The sequence below is a fragment of the Quercus robur genome, chromosome 6 (genome assembly GCF_932294415.1).
Source record: "Quercus robur chromosome 6, dhQueRobu3.1, whole genome shotgun sequence".
In the NCBI taxonomy this organism is placed as follows: domain Eukaryota; kingdom Viridiplantae; phylum Streptophyta; class Magnoliopsida; order Fagales; family Fagaceae; genus Quercus; species Quercus robur.
The window spans coordinates 16,548,356-16,564,861 of record NC_065539.1 but is presented as its reverse complement, the minus strand read 5'-3'; the positions used below and the strand labels follow the sequence as shown (position 1 = coordinate 16,564,861).

Sequence of the window (16,506 nt, the reverse complement as noted above, 5' to 3'; positions counted from 1 at the left end):
ATTTCTAAAGAAAATTTTAAAGAGGTTAAAAAAGATCAAAACATGCAACAAGTTATTGAATTGAAGATTGAAGATACCACTTGCCAAAAACTTGATGAAGAGGTAAAAGAAAAGAAGGTTGAGCTGATTGTGGATAATTGTGGACACAACGGGGAGTCACCACTTAGTTTTTACAATGGTGTAGGAACCATATATATAGCGTCTTCTTGAGGAAGGACCTTTTGATCTTACTACCAAAGATATGAGTTCGAAGTTAAGGTATGGTCTTGGGAAGGTGTTAGGCACCCAAAACCGCCCAACCCTAAGGTTGACTTTCCCTCATTGTGTCTTATGTCTTATCCCTATTAAAGGCACACTCAACATTGCATCTATACTCACACACACGCTAGCATACATCTAAACACACAACATGGCATCAATCATCCCTAACTATACATCTATCATACATGCCAACCAAAGCCTAACATTCATCTAATCATGCATATCAAACAACCTAATAGTTTAGATGAATTTCTAATAGTTTCAAATAGAAATCAGGTTTTAAAGTGAATGGTTTTTCTGAAAATTTTTCTAATCGCATTATTAATCTAGGTTATTATGCGTTCTTAAATTATCTCAGTTCAATCGAATCATAAGTATTTAATTGTATAAAAATAATCAATTATGAAATATATAATTTCTTAGATCACAAAGAATTTCATATTGATATAGGGAAACACCCCGATGTCCTAGTATTTACATTATTGATTTAAATCAGTTTTTATTATTATTCTTGTTAACAATCACCTAGCAAAAGTACTTTCTTCTTCACCCAAATTATTATTTAATTATTTTGTCTTTGAATTTACCTTGCTCCTTGTGGTTCGACCCTTGTACTCCGAGAATTATATTGCTATGAACTCCTCCACTTGGGAGTAAGCAAGCAGATATCCATTTTCACGACACATTTTTTACAAGCCCATTTCATGTATTGTATTATATTTTATTATTTTAAGCATGGCCCAAGCCCATGTAACATATTGGGGGAAATTGAGGAAGTGTGGTTTGGAGGGTATGAGTCTGTTTCTTTCAAACCTTTTGCATGAGCCCAGCCCGTGTGTTCTACCAAATAGGTAAGGAACACTGGTAGCACCTTAGGCTCATGGAGGAGGTGTTGTACCTAAAATTTCCACCCTCAAAAGAGCTTTTATGCTCTTTGTGGATGTACTAGGGTTTTTACCTTAGGTTTGGTCACACATTAAGTCCTTGGCGACGTGACTCTTGTGTGCTTATATTTCTAGGGTGGGATGTGTGCATGTGACTCCCTTTTTCTTTTCTTTTTTATTTTAAGAGTTACCACCAATCATTGATTTTGTATTAGGTGTAATTGGTCACTTAGAGTCTAATTTATTTTAAGTTACCTAATTAACTATACCAATTTTAATGGGTTTGTTAATTAATTATGGTAAACCAAAATTCTTTGAACCAAAGATTTTGGACTTGAAAGTTTGGTTATGTGTGGGGAAGGTGTTAGGCACCCCACAACGCCTATCAGAAAATAGTAATTTATTTCAATTATTAACTTTTTATGAAAAAATAGAATACTTGGCATTTTGATTTTTTGAAAAGGTTTTTGCAAACAATATACATACAAATATATGTGTGTGTGTGTGTCTGTGAGTAAATATTTATGTATATACAATCAAGGCATATAAGGTATATATATATAGGTATCATGTGAAAAGGCATACAAGTATACTATACAATAGCATGTGAATATTTATTTATTATATAGATAGCATATGCAGGGCCGGCCCTAGACATTTTGAGGCCTAAGACGAGAACTAAAAATGGAGCATTTTTTATACTTAAATATTAATTAAATTAATGTTTATTTAATATTTTTATATTATAATATATTTCATTTAAAATCTATTTTTCTTGCCTTTTGAGATGCAAATTGACTAATTAAATTTTTGTATTCAAGTTCTTCTAACATCTCCTTTTCAATCGATAATATAGCTAATTCACTTAATCTTTCTTGGGACATTGTCGATTTTAGATATAATTTTATTAATTTTAATTTTGAAAAACTTCTTTCTGCAGAATCTACTTTAATAGGTATTGTTAACAAAATCCTATAAGCAATGCATGTATTTGGAAATGAATCTAATCTTTTTACATAATTTAGTATGTCAATTGGAGTATAATCTTTTATTTGTAAAATTTCTTTTAAAACGTTTAACTCTAAAGATAAATCTAAACCATCAACATCATAATAAACATCATGTTTGAGAAAATCTTCAAGTTTAAGACAGTATTTTTGTAAACTATCATTATCCAGTGACTTCAATTTTGTGAAGTTAATAAAAAACCAAAAATATCTTCATATATTTGAAATTGTTCAAATCTATTCTCAATTGAAAATCATTGTTATCTTGCAATCATATTGTTTCATTATCTTCTAACTCTTTTTGGTGAATTTCTTGCTCATTTGTGATATTTTCATCTAAATTTTGTATTATATTTTGTTTATTACTAGTAACAAGTTTATCCATTGATCCTTTTTGAGACTCAATTAATTTTTCTTCTCTTTTTCTTTTTTAAAATTTTTCATACCCAGATGCATATTCTCTAGTAGACATTTCTAATCAAATAATATATTTATAAAGACTAAAATAAAAAATAACTTTCAAGTGTTGAGCAAATGAGAAATAGAACATGATTTATATAAAAAGTATTGTTGTAGTTTCACTAAACAATAACAAATTTTTAGCAATCTCAACCTGCATAAATAAAGACTTATTCAATATATTACCACTAACTAAAATATATAAGAAAAAAAAAACACAAGATTAAAATTTAAAAAAAAAAATTAAGCACAAGCATAACAAAAATTTAAGCACAACCATAACACAAGGCTTATTAATAAGACCCACCCCGAAAAAAAAAAGCCCAAAATTGATAAACAAAACTAGGGCCTAATCTTATTATCTTAACAAGAACCAATGAAGAGAAAGCCAAGTCATTTTCACCAAAAAAAGAAAGAAAGCCAAGTCAAAGACTTTATACTTGAACAGCTGAACAAAAAGGTGGAGAACAGTTGAGAGAGGCGGAGGCTGGAGAGCAATCTGAGCAGAGAGCAGTCCAGTCGTCCAGGTGGAGGAAGCTCGCTGCCTTGCTTTAGCTATTGAGCAAATGAGAAGTGAGAACTATTGGATATATTTCAACAATTTACTTTTGTGATAAGGTAAAAGGAACAATACACAAATCTAAGAATAAGCAATAACACGAATAGATGTAATAGGCAAAAGCAATAAATAAATACTTAATATATATAAATAGAAATCTGCAAATAATTAAAAACTCACAGACCAAATGCGTGAAAGGATGAACAATTGAGATCAAGTCTTGTGTTTTACACAATCTCCTTAAAACAGATTTCGCCCCTCACACAATCACTGTGGTGCTTTGAGACTCGTGGACGTCTATCTCCCCGGATAAAATGATCTACAGCACGAAAACGAAGCACACAAGGTCGTACTCTGCGAACTACTCAATGTCTCTTTCTCTCTCTTTGACACAAAATGAATGAACAAAATAATATTCTCACTTGGAGAGTTTTTCTAAAAAGTAGTTTTCATGAATGAGGGACTATGAAAACTTATACGTTACTGAACATGTATTTTATTTCAGTGATAACAGCTGTGCACAGACTAACTGACTCAATAATTAAAATATTATTATTAATTGGATAAGTGGGCCTAGTCTACACATGCCTAAAGCCCAACCCAATATCCAACCCAAAACCCATATTTTCTATCATTTCCAATGTGGGACTGAAGGATTTTCATCACCTATAATAACATTTTCAAGTGAACATAGAAAACATCAATTTCTCAGTCACTCCATGCTATTTTTCCAACAAGAACAGTGGAGAGAAATGAATCACAGAGAGAGAGAGAGAGAGAGAGAGAGAGAGAGAGAGAGAGAGAGAGAGAGAGAGAGAGAGAGAGAGAGAGTAGAGAGAGGTAAAATTTTTAGGGTTTTGAGTTGTTTTATTTGTTTTGATTTGTGATGGTGGTTAATCTCTTAAACCGGATTTGTAGTTTATCTGGTTGATTTTTGGTTTGTCTAGAGGATAATAATGTTATTTTTTAGCAATGATTTTGTTTAGACCCAATGTTTAACCAGATTTACCAAAATTTTTGTTTTTTGGTTAAAATGATGTGCTAGATTTTTGTGACTCATCTGAAACTTTTTTTTTTTGCCCCTACTACCCCTTCTTTTCTAAAATTTTGGGGCCCCCTTCCACTTAGGGGCCTAAGGCAATTGCCTAACTTGCCTAAGGGAAGGGTCGCCCTAAGCATGTGGATACTAAATACTATACAAAAAAATAAATTACAATGTAAAAATAAAAAAAGAGAGTTGGACGAGTAGCACCTTGTTGTTATCCACAATTTTCTCATTTTTTATCATGCAAAAAAAGATGAAATGGTAGGAATAATGTTAGCTTAAAGGGGGTTCAAAGACTCAAGGGAATGAGTCTTGAACACAAATCCTTACAATTATTCTAAGAAAAAGGTTTGAAATAAAGAAGTTACAACCTTAATTTTATTATTTTGAAAATGGACATTTTTGGAAAAGATTTTATTGAGACATCTCGAGAAAAGACATTTTTTATCTTATCATTTTCTTAGAACTCCAACGTGGTAAAACACATTTATTTTGGAAAACATTTTCTTCCTTTTTTTTTTTTTTTTTTGGCAAAAATTTGGCCCTCTTCTTTTAGGGCAAATTACAACTCATCCACCTATGGTTTTCTCGAATAAATTGTGCAATAGATTCAGCCTTAAATAATATCATTTATGTAATAAAACCACCTGTAATACCCGGAAAAATAAAATAAAATAAAATAAAAGGAGGGGTATTTAAGTAAATTTGTTATGGGGTCAACTTTTATAATTAATATTACTAAGGGGTTTTTAGAAAATAAGGTTGAAACCCTAGTTTATATAGTCTAATTTTAAGTCAGCGTATACTGACAGATGTTTCGAGAGAGGAGACTACCCAAAATACTGAAGCAAAGAAGATTTGATTGCACAATAGAGGTAAGAGCCTAAGAATCTTTTTCTTGTCCAATCTAAGCTTTATTTGGAATTAGAGTAATTTTTTTATATGAGTATTTTGGCCAAGAAGTGAAACTATTTAAAATCTCTAATGAATTTTTCGAACTGAACAATCAAGGGATTAAATCATATTCTTGGTACCTGTACTGTCTCGATAATAGTTGGGTTATTCTTTTTCTATGCCTCAGTTGCGTTAAATGTAGATGGGTTTGCAGAAGGTTAGGCATGGCCATAGTGGGTCAGATTCTGCACAGTTCTACTTTAAGGAATTGTACCCAAAATTGATAGAGTTGGGAAAATACAAAAGTCTAGTAGTATAGGTTTGAGGTTTGACAAGCCAAAATAAAAATAAATAAAATAAAAATAATAAAAAAATAAGAAGAAGAAAAGGTGTACGTAAAACAGTGTATTTGTTGAAGATGGGTCGACTACCAAATTAAAAAAAAAAAATGGAAAACACGTGTACCTGAGATGTTCCTCTTCTTTTACAAATGACTTTTACCCTTTATGCATATTATCCTAGGGGATTATTAGTGGCAGAAAGTAAGGAATATATATATATATATATATATATATATGAATAAGTGGATTTTTGCTTTGAGATAATAGTGAAAAAGTATGAGATATTTTAACCACCACTCTTCTAGCTGGGTACCATTTTAAGTTTTTCTTAAATTAATTGATTATTGAGTATAGTGCTTGAAAATTGTTTAGGTGATATCTAAGGAATTTAGAGAAAGTGTTAGGAAAAAGATCCTTGTGGTGAGTTACATGAGGTAAGTAACCTTATCCTAATGGGTTTTATTTTGCGTATTTTAACTACTGAAAATTGTTTACAGTTGTTACTATATATTTCTATTATATTACTGATTTCAAGTAAAGAATAGAGAAATTTCACAAATAAATATGAGCATTGAATATATGATTTATTTATTTAATTGTTCCTTTAACTATATTGATTTAAAGTACAGAATATAGAAATATCACAAAAATATTTGAATACTGAAAATATGATTATATATGATTATGGACAAATTGACTATGAATTGATTTTGATACCCAAACCAATGGGGGCTATTCATTGGTATTCTGATACCCAACCAATGGGGGTCATTCATTGGTATTCTGATACCCAGCCAATGAGGGTTATTCATTGGTATTCTGATATCCAAACCAATGGGGGTTATTCATTGGTACTTTGATACCCAGCCAATGGAGGTTATTCATTGGTATTCTGATACCTAAACCAATGGCGGTTATTCATTGGTACTCTGATGCCCAGTCACGGGGATATAGCGTGACCATAGTCATAAGATTGTTAAGAATATGAATTACGTTTGAGTATTTGAACTAATTTGAGTCTTTAAAACTGTTTATGTATTTTTAGAACCTATTGTGAGTTATAGCTTTTGATATATGAAAAAACTGACTACTTCCTAAACCATCTATGATATATTTGTAAGATTAAAGTATGTGATCTATTTGCAACTCATTATTTTAAGACTATGAAATTTCTTTAGTTATTTTTGAAAACCCATAGCATAGTATAATTTTTGAAGATTCATATTACATCCTATTACTTCACAGATCTATTGTTGGATAGAACTTAATTGGATTTTGGTTACTTATTAAGTTGTCAACTCACCCCCCCCCCCCCCTCTTTCTCCTTTCAGATTTTGATCAGGAAGAGTAGCATATGTTTGGGCTTCCGCTGGGATGTGCGCATGAGTGAAGTTTAGGAAATCAATGGAATAAGTTTTGAACTATTATGTTTTAAGATTACCATTTGTGTAATCCTTCAGACTTAAATGATTTAGTTTATTTTTATTTGATGTTGGAAGATTATTATTTGGAGATCTTTTGAGAATTTCTTTATTGAGGATATTTTAAAATTTATTGATGAAATTTTCTTGAGGATAATTATTTAATTGTTTAAGAGAGCCTTACACACTTGTAGAGTGTAAACTTTATAAGTGTGTGGCTGTTGTCACGTGCCTAGCTCTTTTTGGGTTCGGGGCGTGACACCACCATTTTACAGCAGCAAAGCCCAATAGTAATATAGAGATAGGGGCAAAAAAAAAAACTTTGTAGAAACCCAATTTCAAAAAAAAAAAAAAAAAAAAACAATTAAGCTCAGAAAGGAAAAGAGCAATGAATGGAAAAGAAAAAACAAAACTTTCAAGCTCAATCAGGAACTCACCCCAGAGAGAGAAACCCAAAATGGATCAAAACCTAAACTGTTAACAAAATCGGGTGGGTAATGATCAAAACCCATAATCAACGGATCAGTAACTCCACATTCTTCTTGATTTCCTTGCTTGAAATTACTCAGAGGATCCCAATCATAAACAGGTCTAAGATCTCAGGCGGGTAGCATCCTCAGTTTTGAGTGGGTGAGCAAGCGTGAAAAAAGTTTTGGGGAGAGGTGTTTAATCTGTTGTGTGTTTTGATTTTGGCATAAAATGTGTTAGACTAATGGCATGTGGGGGAGGTGGGTTACAGAGCAGTAAGCATAGGTAGGTAATCACATATAGGTAAGTTGAATTTTGGGCAAACCACAGGTTGTAAGATGTAATTTACCCTTTTTTTAAACAACTATTTGAAAGCCATTTTTCTTTGACGTGGTAAAAGATGTTTCTTGAAAACATGCATCTTTGAAGAATCATCCTTTCTGAAAATGTTTTTGAAAAACATTTTTGACAACATTTTGGAAAAGCGTTTTTGAAAACATGCATATTTTTTTTTTTTTAAACAGATTTTTATTTTTATTTGAAAACAGATTTTTGACAACATTTTTATTTTTATTTAAAAAAAATTCCCTTTAAAAAAAAAAAAACAGATTTTCTCTTTTATTTGAAAACAGATTTTTATTTTGAAAACAGTTTTAGAAACCAGATTTTTATTTTATTTTATTTTGAATACAGATTTTAGAAAACAGATTTTTAAAAAAAAAACAGTTTAAAAAACAGATTTTTTTTTTTTAAATTTGAAAACAGATTTTTTATTATTTGAATACAGTTTTAGAAAACAGGTTTTTTATTTGAAAACAGATTTAAAAAAAAAAAATTAAAAACAGTTTTAGGAAACAGGTTTTTTATTTGAAAACAGATTTTTTTTTTACTTTGAAAACAGATTTGAAAGCAGATTTTTTTTACTTTCAAAACAGATTTTATTAGTATATTTTTATAAAATTTCAGACTTCCTTTAAAAAAAGTTTATTTTTTTTATGAAAACTCTTTTTATTTTTTATAGAAAAATGTGAGAAAAGATTTGAGAAAAGCATTTTCTTAGAATAGCGAGTAGAAAAACATTTTCTTATGGCAACATTAATAATGAGAAATGTAAAGAAACAACAATATTAAATTGCAAAGAAAATAAAGTGTAGAAATTTTAAGTTGCAAGAATGTAAAGAGCTGAAATTTAAATGACATAAAAGTAAAGAACATAAAATTAAAGGGCTGAAATATTGTAAAGGTTGATTAAAAAGCTTTTTTTTTTTTTTTAATGTCTCTCTTAAATAGATTTAATCTCTTTCAAGCCTTATGGGTCCTTCATCATAAGGAAATGGGAGTTCTAAGCCATCAGCCATTCCTATAAAACATACACATATTGTGCTTTACTTGAGGTATAAAAACCATTTAAGAAAGATGATAGAAAGTCTTTTTTTTTAAGGTGTCTAGATATAGTGTGTGTGTGTGTGTGTGTGTGTATAGGAGCAATAAAGTAAATGGGGAGAGGGAATGTGCAAGAAGTTAAAAGGATGACATAAAATAAAAGGGGATTGGGATTGCTTGAAAGTAAATGGAATGACCAAAAATAAAAGGGGGTGGAGATTGCTTGAAAGTAAATGAGATGACAAAATAAAAGCATTAATAGTAAAATCCCTAGATGCACCTAGGTGGGATGGGATTTCTTCCCTCTAAGGGTACTTCCCATACATAGCCTAGGAGATGGTTCAATACCCATCTAGGAAAACAACACAACAATATAAACCAACAACAATAATAATATGAACATTGAAATAAAGAGATAGACACAACATGTACAAGAGCATAGTAAAAATAAAGCAACTTTGAACAATAAGCAAGATAAAAGAAATGGGAGCTAGCATTAGTGTATCAAGATACACTAGTGCTAGCCTCCCATTTTTACCACCTCATCAACCCTTTTTCGACTTTATCTAATTTCTGACCCAATCTTCACGTTATTGTTTGGAGGCATTTTCGAGCTCTATTTTCTTCAAATTTTATATGCATGGAAAGCTGTGGATGTCTAGTTTCTAACAGTTTTAGCCTTATTTGATTTGGAGCTACAATCATTGAGATATTGTGCTCGGAAGGAAGGTGATGCTGCACTAAAAAATTCTGTGATGTTTTTCCTTGAAAAACTCATATCTTCCGATCCGAAGTAGATATCGTCGAGCCCTTCAAATTAAAATTAGCTAAGATATTGTTCTTCAAGGTGGTCTAGCCCGCTCATTCCAGTTCTCGCCAAATCGGTACAGTTTATTGCGCGAAGTCGGGTAAAAAACTCCTAGTTTTTCCTGGAAAAAAAAATGAAGGTTTTAATTAGGGTTTTCGGTATTTTTGGTGATATCTCATTTGTTTAAAATTCAATTTTAGCCCATAAAATATCATTTTGAAGGGAAAAATATGCCCTACAAGATGGTCCAAAATTCAACACAATCCAACGATCGGATAAAAAATTCAACTTTTTTACCATTATCGATTAGGGTTTTGGTCTCAATTACTATAAATTGACTTTTTCAAATGTTGTTACCATTTCCTCAAAAAAAAAAAAAATGTTGTTACTTTTAGATCTACCATCGAATCACATTGTATTTATTTTTACCCTTTTTTAACATGTGAATCGAGGCCGGACAAAATACGGTATCGACACTCTTGCTGACTGTGGCCCAACTTTTCTACTCTATACTATTTTTGCCTAAAACACATAGCTAACCCTAAGTGGCTAGCCTTGTCTGCTATAGCAACCAAATGCAGCCTCCAAGGGCCTCCCATGTCTAGGAAACATCAACCCATGAATTTAGGCAACTTTATTTCCCAAATTGTGCAAAAAGCAAGCCAACCCTTTTATCCAATTAAAGAAAATCTGATCATAACCTCTTTGATTGAGACCTTGGGGTTTAAGGCCTCTTGATAGGGAATATTTTTAGGCAAAATTTTTCTAACTCCTTTTGCCCTTTGAGATGAAAATACCCTTCGGGTTACAAGGTCTTCTTCGGGTCAGATAGTAACGTGACACCTTCCATACCCTCCACCCAAATGAACGTCGGGAATAATAGTTCCACCCGTCAGGTTATCCAAGACCAACAGGTGGTTACACCCAATCCCATACCATTGGCGTATTCTCCACTCTTGCATCCCTATATGGAAAGAACTTGCACACCACGTCCAAAGATCATTCTACATTGTTCTGGTTTGTTTGAACGTTGAATTTACCTTTTGCTATTGACATTTTAAAAAATGTTTTTTCTTTGTATTCCCTTATCCTTGTACGAAGATGTTTTGATCGGTTTTCATGAAAGATATGTCGTCAAATGATTTTATTCTCATGTAAGGAATTTTATTACCATTCATTAGAACAATTTTATTCTTGCATGAAGAATGTGTCGTTGAGTGCTTGTATGAAGAATGTTTATCATTGTGGCTTGGATGATTTTATTCTTACATGAAGAATGTATAGTTGAATGATTTCATTCTCATAAAGAATTTTTTATCATTATTGCTTGGATGATTTTATTCTAACTTGAAGAATGTATTGTTTAATGATTTTATTCTTATAAAGAATTTTTATCATTGCTGCTTGGACGATCTTATTCTTACATGAAGAATACTACAAGAAAAAGGGCTATTGCGGCGGGCCAGAAGCGCCGCTAAAGCCCAAAAAAGCGCCGCTAAAGGTACATTTGACATATTGCGACGGGTGCTATTGCGGCGGGCCGTCCCGCCAGTGCTGCAGTGCCGCTATAGGTCAATTGCGGCGGGCGAGAAAAGCGCCGCAATAGATCTGCCATTTAGCGACGCTTTTGGTCTATTGCGGCGGGCTAAAAACCGCCGCCATATGAGGTTGTCATTCGGGTCAAAAGGCCTTTTAGCGGCAGGATAGGCCCGCCGCTGTATGTCGTCACCTATAGCGGCGGTCAATAAGCGCCGCTATAGGGCTTCTTGTACAACGTACCCTATGTACCTTTTAGCGGCGGTTTCGGTTTTTTTTTTTTTTTCCCTTTTCTACTGGGTTTTAAAACCACATTTCTATTTCTATTACAAATAACCTGTAATAATTAATTTTAGCTGCACTAAGACCTTAGGAGCACAACAATGAACAAAATGCAACCTAATACAGCAAAAAATAAATAAATAAATTTGATACATATGGTCCTACATGTATGGTTAACTGGTTATCTATAATGATTTGTTTGCAATAACATGCAAATTGCATTTCACATTATCTATTCAAAATATTTTTATTTCTTATTTTAATAAGTGGAACTCACAAAAATTGAGAGTTTTGCACATTATTTCTAAGTTAGTCTATGATCATAATTTTTATCTTATTCTTTCTGGCAATTATTTACAGATTGTTGTAACTTCCAAATTGATCTACTTTTTTTTCCCACTACTCACAAACCAATGAGATTCAAACACACGAAAAAACAAAGTGCAGCAATTATTCTTATCACTTTTTCTCACTATAAAACCAACATAGTTTTTCTTTACACAATTTTTTTAAGTTGTGAAAGTGTAAGCCAATAAAGTGGTAAATAAAATTTTTATAAAAAAAAAAAAAAAAAAATCAAGCATTCTTGTATAAAGAAGATAAAGATTGGGTTTTGTGTCAATACCTTTGGGATTTCTGACTCTAGAACGAACTGTGGCATTTGGCCGATCCAAGTTACAAAAGAAGCAAGTAGACCTATAGATTTATCATTTAAAAACCATCAGAAAAGTTGAGATAGAGTGGCCAATAGCAAAGATTTTAACTTTAGAGGACTTTGACTTTTCCTTGAGACCCATTAATTACAGATGGTGAAGGAAATTTAAGAAAGGATAGAAATATCAACATAATGCTTTTCAATGGATGCACCATTCTAGCACCATATTTTAATTTGATACTACCTACACAATATATCTAAGCCCACTGCATCATTATAAAAACATAATCATGCCTTTCAAACGAAAAAGAAAAGTTATCATGAAAAGCTACTTTCATATCAAGCACAAGATTTGTACATCTTAACTTCAAGAAAGATATATAATAAAAAGCCCTTCAAGCATTCAAAAACAATTAATCAGGACTTCCCAAAGGAGGTACACCATCCCTGAGCTCATAAATTATAAATCCCAAACCTTGACAAACTCTATTCAGGTTTCCTATTCCTGAACTCAATCACCTCTTCAATCTTCAAGTAACGATATATAATTTAGCAACAATAGCTCCTTAATTTCAATTCTAAGCCAAAACCTTGACTAACTCTATTTAGGTTTCCTATTCCTAAACTCAATCCCCTCTTCAGTCTTCAAGTAACAATATATAATGTAGCAACAATAGCTCATTAATTTCAATTCTAAGCCTATAATTAGTAGGAATTCAATGTGACAGCTAAAGGGATTGCAAATTAGTAAGAAGATAACAATTTAGTTTTTGGTCCATTGGAGGCCTGTTGGGCAAATAGTCCCATTTAGCAGTATTATTGCAATTTAAGGGCTTCATACCTTTACTTGTTTTGAACTGCTGCGCTTCCCTTTCTTTGAGCCAATTATCATCTTAAACCAATGTCCAGAACCCATCCCTGCTATGAAGAATTTGTGTTTAACTCAACATACCCCTGAAAGTAATTCCAATGTAGATCTAGTCAAAATCAGCATTGAGAAAACAACATCAAGTTTAAGAATTTATAACATTTAGTTTTTCTTTTCCTCTACTACTCACTACTCAGCAACCAACCAGACAATCATCAACATGATGTTTGCGGCTACCACATCTTGTTAGTAGTTATAAAACAATCACAACTCAATTAACAAATACAAAAATGATATGAAACAACTCCACAAGATTTCAAACTTAACTAAATTGGAATCAAAGAGAAGGAATCATAATCTTATAATAATATGCAAGACAGCTTTCACCAATTGATTATATACCCACCAAAAATTCAATAGTATATCAGACCACTAAATCTGTCTGGTTTAGTGGTTCTTTCTCATTTTCATTAGTGATAGTAACATGAGACGACTACATCTCTTTCTAGAATTCTCGGTCCCTGCCATGCTTTACTCATTCATATGAGTTCCATTCTATTTGCCTATAGTACCTTTTCAAGTAGAATTCCATAGTAAAATTCCACAGTAGAATTCCATAGTTAAAAAGAAAAAAGAAAAAAAAAAGTCTACAATCTAAGTTGACTGAGACTTTCCTAGCCATATAAGACAGATTCATCTTTTAATAAGTTGGGTTATATTCCTATATGATGCCAAATCTATGTGCAATTAATGCACTCTATTCAAGCCAATTTTCTAACAAGTTTTTAAGCATATATGACTGCAATAGCAAAGGAAGAAAAAGGAACCCATATAGCTGTATCAATTGGAAGTAATAAAACCGATAACAAAGAAACCGAAAATTCAAAGTAAAAAAGTAAATATACCGCTCCAGATGATGACTATAAGGCCTTTACGCAACCATTTTTCTGACAATCACATGGTATCCCGAACAAATCACTGCCTGTGTCTAACACCACCAAGAATGATAAACTCGGATTCCCCAAAGAAACATTAGCATAATGCAAACTAAAACATCAACAAACATAGAAAATAAATAAATAAATTAACCAAATAAAATAATAAAGTCAGTACACTCCGAATTGAAACAAACAGTTTGGTCACCCAGGAAAATTAAAAAAAAAAAAAAAAAAAAAAAAATCATTTGGGGTCTTTTTGGATAGGCTGGGAGACCACAAAAAGTTATAACTTTTACTTACAATAATACAACTGGCCACTAAAAAACAACTCTTTCTCTTATCAGGAACCAAAAATATCACATATAAAAAAAAAAAAAAATTTTAAAAACCAAAAAATATCATATCAAAAGCTCACTAAAAAACACACACAAAAAAAAAAAAATATATATATATATATATAAACTAAAAACATATATTTGAATGATTATTTGAGGAGTGGAATAAGGATCATACAATCCCAAAGAATTACTGAGGAGAGTGATGTTTCCAGCGGAGAAAGCAAGAGGTGACTCGTCATTAATGGAGGCAAGGTGGCGGCCACGGATGATGCCTCTGTTTAATTTTCTTTAAAATATTGGGCTGAATTCAATGCAATTGAAACTTACCTTTGATGACTAAATACGTGGGCCAAGTTTCAGCATTCAGTGTCAGTTAGCTTATCATAGTTTCAGATTAAAAGAATAAAAGAATTAGGCATGTCCCAGCATTCAGAATAAAAGAATCAGGCATAGTTTCAGATTAGCTTTTCATAACACTCACAACAAAGGGCTTCAAGTTTCAAACTATTCAGCAGTAAACCTACTAGAAATAGTGTGTACTTAATGCTTATATAAAGTTCTAAAAGGTCAAAATAAAAAAGGTGCTTACACCCAAACACCTTGACACTAGATGTTTGAGCTTCGCCTCAAAGATTTCTAGACTATGACCCAAGGAGCTTAAACTTAAATAGCTTTAAAAACGAGTACTTTTACTAAAACTACCCGGTACAATAAGCAAATAGTCTGAACCTGCCTTAGCCTTCAAAAGGATATATTTACCGTCATGACCAACACAAAAACATAAATAAAAACATCAATAACCAGATGCCATTTTATAGTACCATAACGGGTGAGTTTCATGTAATACCTATCTCAAACGCAAGAGCTGCAAGATCTTTCTAGTCTTTTGGTGCATGGCATTGATACTGTAAGTTCCAAATTCCAATAATAAGAACCTGGTGATCTACCATAATGATTCATGTAACGGAAAAATCAAACAAGAAAACTTACCCACGAATGCGAATGATAAACAGGAGCTTCGCCTCTGGGTCAACATAAAACCCACGTTTCAAACACAAGCACAAACCCAAACCTATAGCCAAATGAGCACAAGAAATATACATACCCAACTCTGAAAATCCCAAATCAAAAAATACTTATGGAATTCACAATCAACCAAAAACAAAAACCCCAATTTTTTTTGAACCCCAATCCCACAGCCAAACATCCATATCAAAGCACTAACCACAAGACCCAATAGGGAAAAAAACTTGCAAATCAAAATCACATTGCAACCTAAACCCCAATAGTATATTCAATCACAAAAATATGAAATTCAAATCAATGATTTTCTTGTAATGTATTTATATGAAATTTCTACAATTAAAAAAAAAAAGAAAAAACTCACCGATGGGTAGAGGAGGTTCCAGAAAACCCACACTCTATATATTGAACTAAAAACCCAAAAACAAAAAATACAAAATAAAAATTACAAAGGGTAGAGGAGGTACTAGAAAATTGGCGGTGGAGGAGACTAGCGGCGGAGGTGGACATGAGAGGAGGAAAGGGGAAGAGGAGTAGGGCGGCGGCAGTGGTGGCTGGCGGCAAAGTGGCAAGGGTGAGGGAGAGAGTGAGAGGCGAGGATGAGGGAGAGAGAGAGAGTCGAGAATAAGGGGAGAGCACGGCGATGGCTAGGGTGGGAAGTGGCGGCGGCGGCGGAAAGGTCAGGTGAGGGAGGCAGGGAGAGAGAGAGAGAGAGAGAGAGAGAGAGAGAGAGGCGAACGTGAGGGTGAGGGTAAGGGTGAGGGAGAAAGAGAGTGACGGCTGGTGTAATGGGTAAGAAGAGAAAAAATTAAAACCCTAACCAAAGCTTGTTGTTGTTGTTTTTTTTTTTTTTTTTTTTTGCTCTGGTCTAATCGTTTCGTTGTTTTCTTTTTATTTTTTCTTTGTATTTGCTGATATGCTTCTTCTTTCTTTTTTTTTCTTTTTTTCTTTTTTTTCCTTTGTCTTTTCTTTATTGTTAATAAGCCCTTTTTGTTAAGTTTTCTTTTTACATTTTTTTTCATTTTTCTTTCCTGGCCATGACGGGCATGACATGCTTTTTTTTTTCTTTTTCTTTTTTTAAGTTTTAACAAGATTTTTCTATTGATTAAAGTTTTAAAAAAAGTTTTAATTGGATATTTTATTTTTTAAATAATAATTTTTTTTCTTTTGTATTGGTACTGGGCATGATTTTTCATTTTCTTCCTTTGTTTTTTTTTTTTTTTTTTCCTAAGTCTAAATGCGTTAAGTGATGAGTTGCCTCACAAAAAAAAATTAATAATATAATAATTCCAATATAATTTAATACTTCCAATTATTTAAATATAATTTAATATTA

General features: G+C 32.3%; 1 long non-coding RNA gene across 8 annotated transcripts; it reads right to left on the bottom strand.

The window, feature by feature from the left end:
• Positions 1 to 2,855: 2,855 nt before the first annotated feature.
• Positions 2,856 to 16,020, bottom strand: LOC126733007 (uncharacterized). 8 transcript variants are annotated; one of them, XR_007659601.1, is made up of 5 exons: positions 15,138 to 16,020; positions 13,777 to 15,052; positions 12,845 to 12,957; positions 11,974 to 12,044; positions 2,856 to 3,166 (listed from the first exon to the last, which is right to left on the bottom strand). It is a non-coding gene; the product is annotated as an uncharacterized LOC126733007 (long non-coding RNA). The 8 variants fall into 8 exon arrangements; XR_007659600.1 differs by lacking the exon at positions 2,856 to 3,166 and adding an exon at positions 8,922 to 9,651; XR_007659596.1 differs by lacking the exon at positions 2,856 to 3,166 and having other exon boundaries at positions 11,788 to 12,044; positions 15,138 to 15,219; positions 15,535 to 16,020.
• Positions 16,021 to 16,506: the final 486 nt, after the last annotated feature.